This window comes from Miscanthus floridulus, chromosome 16 (genome assembly GCF_019320115.1).
Source record: "Miscanthus floridulus cultivar M001 chromosome 16, ASM1932011v1, whole genome shotgun sequence".
Taxonomy (NCBI): Eukaryota; Viridiplantae; Streptophyta; class Magnoliopsida; order Poales; family Poaceae; genus Miscanthus; species Miscanthus floridulus.
The window spans coordinates 3,771,447-3,784,238 of NC_089595.1; positions in this window are offsets into that span (position 1 = coordinate 3,771,447).

Below are 12,792 nucleotides of genomic sequence, written 5' to 3' on the forward strand. Positions count from 1 at the left end.
CATGCTTTTGTTAACTGATCAATATAATCCATTGTTCACCAGTTGAATAATTAATCGGCAAAGGGCCATGAACACAATTATATAGCAGCCGAATTAATTAAAATAATGCACAAAGGATAAGCCTAACAAGATTGTCAAATTTGGCAATTAACAATTGAAAATGAAAATACGACCTGAGCCAAATTTGAGTGCCAAAAAATAAGTATCCTTCACTCTAAGGACGATGTCAACACATTCATCCACCATATTTATATATTTGTTCTAAGGACGATCACAGAATATCGGCCATACTTATAATTGTTCTAAGTATGATAACAATTTACCAGCCATATGTTTGTTCTGAGGGCGATAACAATATATCGGCCAAGCTCATATTTTTTAATGATGATAAACAAAATACCAGTCATAAGTATTTTTTCTAAGGACGATAGTTAAAATATCGGCCAAACCATTTATTTTGTAAATAGCCCAAAAGAAACTAAACAGCCGAATTACCTAATAAACAAACCAACACTAATTACTCGGCCATATTGACTGACATGTAGTTTGAAGAACTAGCCCATAACAAAAGAGCCACACTAAAAACTGCTCAGCTAATAGCATTTTTACATGATGGCAAATAAACCATGGGTGAAATATCACTATATCCTCAAAAATATGTATAGCCGAAATAAATAAATGCAAGAATAGAAATAACTTTAACCCCTAAATATTTCGGCTTTTAGTTTGATAGCAATAATAAGTCAAACATGTATCCCTCCATGATATAGCGACTGCACCCAGGGATCATAGTCAGACCATGAAGGATAACCAAACATACCTGAGGACGGACTCCATGGCATTAGTGTTAATGGCATGGCTAATGAACATAGATGATGCGATGGCCAAAGACCTTGATGATTGGATGTACACTTCTGATAACATAAACGTCTCCTAGCCCCCTTCTTTTTCCTTGTCGACACCATAAGTTCATTATCTTTATCAACATGAATCCGCACTATTCCTTTTGGAACCCATGCCATATTCTTCTTTTTCAGCTCTTGTGCACTGAGCCTCTGCAATTTCTTCTCTTGCCAACTTGATAAGCCGAGTGGGCATCTCGGCTGTGATTTTGATTTAAGCAGTGGCAATTCTTTCTTGATCTCGGATCCTGTTGCTTCCATTAGAATAGATGCTCGACCCTTCTCTCTCATTATCTGAATAGGTCATTAAAATCCTACCAACAATGAAACAAGAAATCAAAACTATCACAAATGAAAAACACGATGTATTTTATGTTTAGCAAATTACCTTGGTTTAACAACTTGAATGAAGCAGGAGTATATAAAGTACCACTTCTCGCGAAGGAAGATCAAAACGATTTGATACAGGAATTTCTCAAAAGATATGACCGACACTACATACATAATAATAAGTCTGATATTGGTACTCCTACTCATAAAGTTCAAGGTCTGGGGGAAGTTCTTTCGGTACCTATAAATGGAATCAAAAGTTGGAATTTCACGGATCTACTTGTAAGGGGTTACCGTCATGACTTTCGTATCATTATTTACCTGTTATTAAGCATAGGGTTTACACTCTGGTTTAACTCGCACCCGGTTCATATCCCTCAGATCGAATTATGTCGAGAGATCGTTCAACAACCATACGTGTATACAATAACTCATTCAATATTGAGTTCTAGTCAACATCTGAGAATAGAACCAACCAAATGTATTCTGAAGAAAATACCTTCAATTCTAACACCATCAACTGATTTCGACTTTGATACTAGTAGTACTACAGTGAAATATATCAAACATCATTATTATCCATGTTGGAGTGAACTAAAACATATCCGACCAGAAGAACTTGGGAAATCTAGATTACTGAATGAGAAAGTAATAGAGCTACTTGGATCCCTAGCCCTACGTCTAACTATTGTTTTCGACCCAATGGATATAGTCCAAAAGAGTGCGGAAGATGTTGGGAAATTATTGGAAGACTTCAATGATACAGCTAAGGGTCGTATGGCAAAAAGAGGAAAGTGCCAACTTATTAGTATGGTTGTCGTTATTCTGTTAATGAGTTTAGTGGAGTCTACACCAGCTAGTATACCATCTTAGTCTATTAGGACATAGTGGTTGATGTCTGTAACAGAAACTGCTGAATCGATTATTTGAGATGTTCTTACCATCAGCTAAAAGCCATGCTCTAGCTAAACCTCTAGCTAAAAGCAATGAGCGAGCTACTTCGTTCCTATTGTTCCAAATCAAATCCGCTATAGAAATGATATAAGGGTTTAGGAAAATCCTCCATATAAGCTATAAATAAGGTTCCCTTGGGATGTAGCGGGATCCCTAAACTAAATAGAAATAGCATCTTTCTTAAAAGGAATAAGAACAACCATGAGAATAATGCAGAAGAAGGGTTTATCCAATACCTCAAAAAGGATAGTCGATCTAATTTCAGTTAGGATGCAAACCAGCAGTTTGATGGATAGTAAGCAAACCAGCAGTTTGATGGATCTAAGAGTGTGTTACAGGTATAATAAAAGAAGCTTTTCTGATTCAAGCGATAAAATAGGCAATCAAATGAACTCTATTCGGAATCAAATAGGCAATCAAATGAACTCTATTAAAGTTGTATGGTGTAATAAAATAAACAACTTGAAATTGTTTATTACTAAACGGTATGTGGAAGTGTTTCAGTTCTTTACTAGGTTGTTTCAGTTCTTTACTAGGTTATTGAATCGGTTAATAAAGAGAATAAGGATTTGTTTTCAAGGGGGATATCGTTGGATGAATCGTAGAATCAGGAATCTATTATTATCGATGCGTAAGATATTAAAATCTAGAGTGCCACTATACTATGTATTAATAGTAAATATATTAAGTATATCGGGTTGTTTCTATATTTGTATGTTAATTTTCATTGATATTTATATGCAAAAACTGGGAGCAACCGAAACAATTCTAAATACGATCCTAAGTCAAGGGATGAATGTTAATAATACCCAGTATCTAGACGATCAAAATCACATATTGGTAGATAAAGTAGACTATATCACTAATGAAATTGACTATATAAATCCTCTAATTCTAATTTGTTTTACGGTGTTAATCCTAAGTGGGATTCGACCGTAGAAATGTTTCTATTGTGTTCATCCAATGATTCCAATTTAGTGGAATCCAAAGACATAGGGTCATATCAACGGGAACCATTCCAAACTATGGTATGGAGTACTTAGGGACCAGGTGTCTGCTCTAGTAAACAAAGAAATCCGAATAGTGCTTTATAGGCGGGAATCTTTTGCCAACAAAGGATCCACGTATGAAGATGGAAGCTTGCTTGGGCCTTCCTTTAAAGGGAGAGAAGAGTAATAATGGTGTCTTCTGTTTAACTCAATAATATTCCTATCTCTTGCAAGAGAGGATATATTATTCAAATCTCTGGTTGTCTTTCTCTAGCCAATAACACGACTAGAGGTGTACAGAAATAAACACAAGGGTAATGACAACTTCACTAAAATCCCAACCAAACAAATGAGACAAACAAAACATCATGATGAATTTCTTACTAGGATTACTACAATATTACGATGTAGATATGATGGATTCGTTGAGTTACGGAACTCATTCAAGTAATAACTCGGTGGACAGTTTCATAGGGAGAGCTTCTCTAGATAGTGATAACGGAAGTAATACAGAGAACAGTGGTGGAAACAGTGGCAGTGGTGATAGCAGTAAATCTGATAAGGAAACCCGAGAGAATGATATGGAAAAACCGGTAGGTATAATTCCCCCAGTTGGTGGAAAAGGGAATAGTGATAACGGTGGTTCAAACGGTGGTATTAGTGAAACTGATTCTGGAGCCCCGAGAACAGGTATCAGTTATCTAATCAGAAGTTTGCTCAAAGGGTACTTATCTAAAATAACGGAGGTATTTCCTAATATCATCCCGACACAATTCTTCGATTATATGGCCATAACAACTGACTATATAAACGGCATTTTGGCTTCTATCCATGCTTTCGCAGGTAGTATATTACCTATCTTAGGTAGTATAACACCCTGTTTAATCAATCAATTGTACGTGTATTTTTTCTCATTAGCATCTGTATATGTATTTGAAAGATTAGTAACTTTTATAACCGCATGTTATAGGTATGTAAAATTCAAAGATATCGTGAAACTCGATTTATGGGTACAGGTACCAACACACCTCGTTGATAGGTTAGAATTGCTTTTGAAAAATCCCGATTTACGAAATCGTAATTGGATTGTTACCCCAATAGCGGGTAGTTGGATGACAAAAGAAAATCAATATTTTTCATTAACGAAATTATTAAGAATTAAGGAATCTTTAGGAATACAGCATATTGGGAAAATGGTTATTGATTGTAATACCATCAATCTCTGTTTTTTAGAACGTGGTCTTAAATCTATGAATGACAGATTTGGGAAAAATGCCTTTTTATCCAGTATAGTGCAAGTAGTAACAAAGACTTTTGACCACTCTACCAAAAAGTATGTATGGGGTATGTTTAATACACTTGTTATGACGGGGGTAGGGGTAGTTGTTTGGTACAAGTTTTTTCCAGGGACTTCTTTTCCTTCAGAACTACCGGAGGGATTCATGCCAGCACCACCGTATGAAACTTTTCGGAACCCGAAAGCCGTTCTTCCGGGGTACCAGAGGGTTAATTACATCTTGACAAAAGACATCGTTGAGACAGCTATATCAATATATCAAAAGGAGATCCCCTTCACTGATATACTTCCCCCGAGTGAATACAACATTGAAAATAATGCTGTTGCTGCGCATAATTATGCATGTGTTGGTACTGCTATCATGATAGCATGCTTCATAGCAACCAATACGTTTATTCCTTCAGAACCAATAACATCGGCTTTAATGGAATAAAAAAGATGGAGAAGTCGTGAAATCCGATACTACCATTGAATGTATATACGAATCCCTTTTCGTAGCAACCATTCTTTTACACAATGAATTTACAAGCTCTCAATTTCTTTTCTTACTGATCTGTGTATGCATACTAAGTTGATTCCCTGAAATCTCTAGCCGTTCAAAGTAGACTAGGGATTAAATAGCTCTCTACCAGAACAGTGGAGAGCGCCTGGGTCTGGTTTTCAACTATAAAAAAGAAAAATCTATCTCTTCCGTCAATCAATGCAAGGAAAGCTATGGCTAAACTAGGTCACATGGTCCGCGTCCTTCCAATAAATCTTCTCCTGGGGTAGCGTCTAACAGATTTGAATCAGAAGGCAGGTGCCCCTCTTACTTAACGAGTAGGATCAGAGAGTTGGCCGAGTTAGGTTGGGCATACTGCTTGGACTGGCTACCAACATTCTAAACATGCTTGCACGGGTAGGAAGGTTCGCTCAATCGAGACACTTAATTTCATTGACTTTAGCACCAGACTATAGCGCTGACTTAATTGGCAAAGCAGGCAGGGACCCAAACAGAATCTAATTGAAAATCGAATGGCAACCCCTCAGACGAACACGGGGTCTCTTTCAAGTGCTGCTACTGGTCTGTATGTCTTTCCCTATCCTTCTTTATTCTAAGGCAACGAAGATCTTGTATTGCCCCGCGCGCCTTCTTTTGTTCTTGACCCGTTAAACCATAGCTGGCACGGGCTTGCTTCTACGGATCCAATCTCGTACTGTTCTGGTGACACATCAATAATGGGATGATCCGCTAGAAAGTCTGCTACTGCTTTACCCTTAACTGCCTTTTAGGGGGAAAAGTGTGAACTCTAAGATGGCAATAGCTGCTCCCCCCCTCGGTATTGGAATTGGGAACAGAGCCCAAAATAAGCTCAATACGGCTTCCCTCTGCTCTAGCTATTCAAACTGGTCTAGTTAATGCCTACTCGTCTAGTTAATGCCTACTCTAAGTAAGTCAAATACAATTAAGTAAGTCAAATACAATTGTCTGCTTTATCGCTGCATACCGGGTAATGATTGGTATGGCTTGGCTATCCCTTTCTCTCTTATCACTATTAACCTGTTGTCCCAACCGAATCAACCCCTAGGGAAATATGCTTTTGATATTTCTAATGAAATAGCCGAGGATACGATCTGTTTGGAGGGCGTAGTACTAGGTTTGATCCTGGTTAACCTGAATGTCCTTTCCGTTGTTGCCGTGCCTTGCCCCAAAAGGAAGGTTCCGCTCAGTTATAGTTGAATTCAAAAGTCGTACTTTCGCCTATATGTGTTCCTAACCTTTTTAGCAATGGGTGACCCACTTCCTTAGTGAAAATGCTATTCATTGATTTCCCCGCTATATGAGAACTACTAACTTCATATGAGAACTACTAACTTCCGCCATCATCTACTTTCCGAAGGGAAATCGGGTTTACTACTTTTGCCCATATATGAGAATGATCCTAACTTTGTTAAAAGGAGAGCCTAGCATTGGTACCGTGCCCCTTTGCCTTTGTTAGAGGGATAGGAGCTGAACCGGAGACATGGGACTGGATTCGATTAGTATTGCGCTCGTAAAAGGAATAGGAATAGGAAGGACTCAGATGAAAAGGAATATCTCTACTCTAGCGCTCACTACGTTCTCTAGCGTTATTATTGGCGAAAGAAGGTGAGCCTCTAGGTGCGGAGGACTCTACAAGGTATCGAAGTATTGTTGGTGCGTTACAGTACTTGACATTGACCAGACCGGATATAGCTTTTCCGGTAAATCAAGTTTGCCAATATCTACATGCTCCCACTTCATTGCACTGGACAGCAGTTAAGCGCATATTGAGATATCTCAAAGGATCCTTGGGACTTGGTCTTCGAATTTGCAAGTCAGATTCCACTCTAGTAAGTGCGTTCTCAGATGCTGATTGGGCAGGATGTCCAGATGATCGCAAGTCCACTGGAGGCAGTATTCTTGGGAGCTAATCTGATTTCTTGGAATGAGAGGAGTAAGTTGAATCTCTTGCTTCCTTGCCCCTAACCTTTTCATATAGCCCGCCCCTGCCTGATCGATATCCCCTTACAACTAACTTATAGTTAAAGCCTTAGGAATAGAAAGAGAAGCTTAAGTGAAAGCAAGTCAAGCATACCTCTGAACCTTCTCGCCATTGTCACCTTGATTCATGGGCAATCCACCGCAATTAATAACCACCAACCTAGGAATCCACTGAGAAACATGACATTCACAACCAGATGGTACCTGCCACTGGAATTGGAGACTTCCATTACTTTGGCCTTATTAACTTGGTAGTAGATCTGCTCAGCTACTCCAATACCCGCTTTCTTAAATACTCTACATCACTTTGTTCTCACTTCTTTCGGCTATATTGGATATATATATACTTTGAACACACCAAGGGCAGAGCGAGATAATGAATAAGGTGCGTTTGGACAGATAGATGTTTCGCAAATCCTAATTGGCTTCTCTCTTCTTATGATAATCTTCTCAACCAGATCAAGACGATTTTCTGACTTGTGACTACCGGCTGACTGTACTATAGAAGAGTAGCGCATTCGAATAAGATGAACGCAAAGACTGCAACGCTATCTCTTCGTACTGGCACTATTACCGCGCGCGCACACGCGCTACTCGTATCGTCTCGTATATAGTTCAATGAATGAATTGGTTCGAAAACGATATGAACGAATTGGATTGGAAAGTGCATTCAGTAGGGCACGAATGGCTAGAAGGTTCCTGAGCAAGTCAGACAGTAGGGTCTCAATGGAGGAGAACTTTCCTGTTCATCCTACACTACAGCATAGGCAAGATCTCATCCTTCGGCGAATCTAGGGGCTCAGAAGAGTGTCACCAACGACGGTAAATCGGTGGGCCAAACCAAAGAAAGACTGTCTCTTTAACGACGTGGTCACGGGGATACGATCCGACAAGAGAGATGCTGAAGAATATGCCCTCCTCAAGGGGTCAAGCACTCGATCAGAACTAAATCATCGTGCGGCACTCACAGCATGAGCACATAGGGCAAGATAAAGAGAAGGATAAACGCTAAAGAGATCATCAACTTCACCTTGGCATGCTTCCATCAGTGCCTCAAAACATTTGCTATTCTTATCTCTAGAAGGGTGCTTCTATTGTTGTAGTGTTTCTAGCGAAAGAGGATTTACAGTCCCACGCCAGCAGCCTGCCAGAACCATTAATACAGGGTTTGATCCACTGAACACTTGTTTTTATCTACGAAGAGTTGAGTTGCTACCTCGAGGTGTCGACTTAGCTATTTGCCGAGAAATAAGCACAGCCTGCCTTCTACCCATTATGTCGACGATTAGGTAGAGCTCTTACGGGGGCTAGGTTACCAGGATACGACCGTTCCGCAATAGAACATGGCACTAATGTATCCCCTAAGGTCCCAGCACCTTTTGATCAATACCGAAATCATAACATTTCTATATGATAATTTGAGATTGCTCTACCAGACCTGACTACCAAGATTGACCTCTCCATGCTCGTCATTTCTAGTGCTTGCACAACCTCCTGGCGCCTTATTTACTGACAATTCCCCGGGTGTAAGCCAGCACTTGCAAATGTCTTTTATTTCATTAAAAAACTCCGCTTTGTCGACATCGTCTTTTCCAAACATTCGAGGTCTTAGTTGCAAGTATGAGAAATGTTGGTTTTGGTTAATAAAAATGAAACATTCAGGACTGGATATTATTTGACAAATAAGCCTTTACTTAATTCACGCTCCGCCCTCAAAGTGCCAATTTAAAAGCGAACAGCTAGAAGCTCCCGCATCAGAAGCTAGAATTGACGCCACGGCATAAGGCATCGCCTCCATGCTATGTGCACACGGCCCCGAAGTGGAATGGCTAATTTGCACAATCTGGGAAGCCCGGCCTTCTCCCTCTCAGTTCCTCCGCAATCGACTTACCAGAAATCGTCGTGGCAACTCCACTTCAACCCCCCACTCTTTCCCGGTGCCTATACTTAGCCCTTTGAAAAGTCTTCCAGTACCTCCCGCGTGGCAGCCCGTCAGAAGCATGCCTCATAAGAATCTTTGTGGCGACGGTCGAAGCCTCCTCACTCAACTTCTGAATCAAACCACCTTCCGGCTTCGTACTACTACTACCTCCTAGGTCGTCGTTCTTTCCATTGCTTCGGGTTCCTTCCTCTGCTTCGGCGCTGCCAAACTCCTTCGTATTTACGTACACAAATTTGCTCTCTGGACCCATCTCCTGGTTCATCTTTTCGACCATCCTCTTCAATTTCTTGTTGTAACCTTCAGTGACTCGATTCGCGGATGCTGAACACTCCCCTGTAGGCATGAACTCCAGAGCACGAACGTACGGTATACAACCGAGTGGCCCGACGTCGGACACAACAAACTTTCGAGCACCCAGTTCATTTAGCCTCTTAATCGAGGGAAAGAAAATAGAGGTCAGCAGCAAACAAGAGCAAGCGACACAAAACTACAGTAGGGATAAATTGGCAGAACCTTCTGATAAAATGTCAGATTGGAAACCAACACGTCCAGAAAGTATGAAGGATAAGGCTTCTCTCGTCCAAAGAACGGTACTGAAGGTGAAAGATACTCCAAAATGTCATTGGATCCTGCAGCTACAATGAAGAGCGCCGTCTTGAAGAAATCACTTGCTGCTTCCTCCTCCATGTTCTCCAGTATCTGAGCTCTGGTCTTTTCGAAGTAGCTGATTTGCTGTCCTAGTGGAACTCTTCCAATCTACAAAGATGTTTCATAAGCAAGAAAGATTGGGGAAATATCCATAACTGCTACGCAATCAAGGAATTTGCATACATAAAAAGAACGGGTCTCATCAAATATGCCAGAAGAACCAGAGGTATAGTTGAAGAGGTATAGTTGATCCCACTGTTCGTCATTGCAGCACTTGAATTTGGAGTGGGTGGAGGAAATGATCTCTGCCCCAAGGCTTCACCTGAAAGCGTACTGACTGGAAATGTGAAATCCGCTATGCAATCACAGTAACTCATGAAATCCGCACTTGACAGTACCAAGGATATCAGCAATTCTCATCCCATTTGCTTCCAGTTGGCTTGCCGCCAGAGAATGCGAAATAGAAAGCCTGTCTTCGAATGTGCTTAGCCTTTCCCGAGGATATTACCTTTTCTTTAATCCCCGGCTTAAACCCTTATTTCATTCCATTGCATGAATTCTGGACCCTATATATGCATTTTTCTAGCGCTAGGAATCGTATTTCTTTAATCCTGGGTATTGGGGTAGTCAAAGCAACAACTAGATAATCCAAAAGTGCTCTTCACCAGGAATCCATCCCCGGACCACTTGACTTGTACCTGGAACAGAGAATCAGCCAATGGAAAGCAAGGCTTGCAGTTAGATGTGGGAGATGCTCAAGACAGAGCGTGATGGCAAGAGTGGAGCGAATAATAACAGTTCTTTTTTTAGCAGAAAAAACTACAGCATCCCTTGCCCAGAGCCGCAAACCATGTGCTTGGATCCGAAACCATGTGCTTTCATTCAATTGTTAGATCAGATCATTTTTTTCAGAAAATCCTTGCTTTTAGGAAAGTATCATACCAAGACGAAGAGGAATAAGGAAGGGCGAAGCATTGAGAAGAATGAAAGCCTAGTGATTGCAAGCAAGTTTGGAATTTGTTGTACCAGGCACGGGGAGCCTGTTTAAGGCCATAGAGCGCCTTTCTAAGTTTACAAACATGCTGTGGATAGGTTGGATCAGTCAAACCCGGTGGTTGAAGCATGTAAACCGGCTCTTCCAAGTCACCATGCAGAAAAGCATTATTGACATCCAATTGATGTAATGGCCAACCAAAAGATAAGGCAATGGTAAGTACAACACGTACTGATGTGGGTCGAACAACAGGGCTGAAAGTGTCTGTGAAATCTACTCCTTCCTCTTTGCTCCGCACCTTTGGCTACTAGCCGGGCTTTGAAGCGTTCTAACATCAGCTCTTCTTTATACTCGGTAAACCCATTTACTGCTCCCGATGTTGCCCGATTGTTCTTATACCACATTTCTAAGTTGCACGGGCGGGCTACCAACTCACATTTTGACGGATCTAGATTGTGGTTGTGTTTTGCGATATCATGAAGTGTTTCGTATATTGTCGTAAGTGGAAAAGGCGCGCAGCGTTCTCGATCAGATCTCTTCCTGGGTTTGTCTCCGCTTTTCTTGGGCTTCACTAGTAAATTCTTCGTTTCATTGCTTGTCTCGTCTACGCCTGACAAGATAAGGTCAGAGTGCAATCGGTGCGTGCTTGGCCCGGACGTTAATCTGGCAATAAGACGCAGTATGCTTTTCTCAAATGGTTTGGAGTAAGAGTGTATGGAAAGGCGCGGAGTTCGGAGTGGAATCGGCTACCTTAGTGCTTGCCTACATCTCATGTGAAAAAGAAACTCGCTAACGCTCGGGCTTCAACTCCAAACTTGTAGCACTGGTCAACGTACTATTCCTCTTGGCTCTACTACTCTCAAAGAGCATTCAACAAAGAAGATAGCTCTCTAGATCCTATATAGCTAGCTACTCAAGATATAAGTGAATTGTCTGTGCCGGACTTGCATAAGTAGAGCTGGGTCAGTTCAGGAATCTGCTTACGTTGTAGACTAGTGACTCGTTATCGTCAAGATGGTAAAGGCTGTCTTTTCTCGCTTCAAACCAGGGGCATAGTTTCTTCTTTAGGTAAGGCTCCTCTCTGGAAGAAAATTTCATTGGCTCACTAGATACCGAGGCTGGTCAAGGTTCACCCAAACACGCAAATCGTAAACATCAAAATCCCTCGAATAAGAAATTTCAGAAATGTGATAGCTCGGGCACTTTCTTCGTCAACATGGGAATCCGAAACAAAGACTAGCCTCTTCAACAAGGGAAGGCTATCTGCCTACATCCACTTACATGGGACTACCTCCTTCCAAACAAACACTCTGATCATCGGCTCAAAATCGATCTGTAGGCATAGGAGAATGAATCGGATAGGGCTACTACTTATTTTTAGGAGACTTACTTACGCGGTACACTTCCTTCCGTTCTCTTTCATCGGCGTTCTGGCTATCAAGTCAAAGGGTCTTTCGTGAGAAAAAAAGCTGCCAGATGGAGGCAGGCTTCTGAGAAATAGAAAGTCTCTTTTCGCTACTCCTTACTAATAAAAAAGTTAAGATCCTTACGCGTACTCTATTCGGGAAGAATGATCTTCGGTAAAAAGAGAAAGAAGTCTTCAATTAAGCTGTATTAATCCCAGCTTACTCTGGCATTGAATGGTTCCCCTAACCCTTCTTGATCTGACAGTATGAAAATCCCCTACATTAAGCATTTGGTTTTTATGTATCCCAGCTCTTGCCAGAATCTCCTTTGTTTTTCTTAACACTGTTGGCCCTCCTGTCAAACACCATTTCTCCCACTAGAGAAACTGAAAACTCCCCGACCCAAGAATCTAATAGAGTCACCTGAGACTCATCAACCGAAGAAGCAAAGGTGGTGACAGTGAAATAGGATCAGTCGAGCATATTCTAACCTCGGATTCTGAGTACGAAAGAAAGGGATTAAGGTGTATCCCGCCAAAACAAAAGACATACTGGGGATGCCGTTTCCTACTAATATCAAGGAATTGAGAGGCTACCCTCATTCAGCTTTCGCAGGCCCGGGCACTTTGGAGTTTTGCTTGGCTTTTCTAGTGCTTCAAAAAGCAAATCTGGTTCGTGTGGGGCTAATGGTACAGTGATGCAAAATGTCAAGGGCGCGCAGCGTGGGCATATTCTGAGGCGGTGAATGAGTCCGTTCAAGACTTCGATCCTATGCTTTCCTAATCTAGCGACTTTCGGATTATTCTTATTCCCGGTTGTGTGAAAAA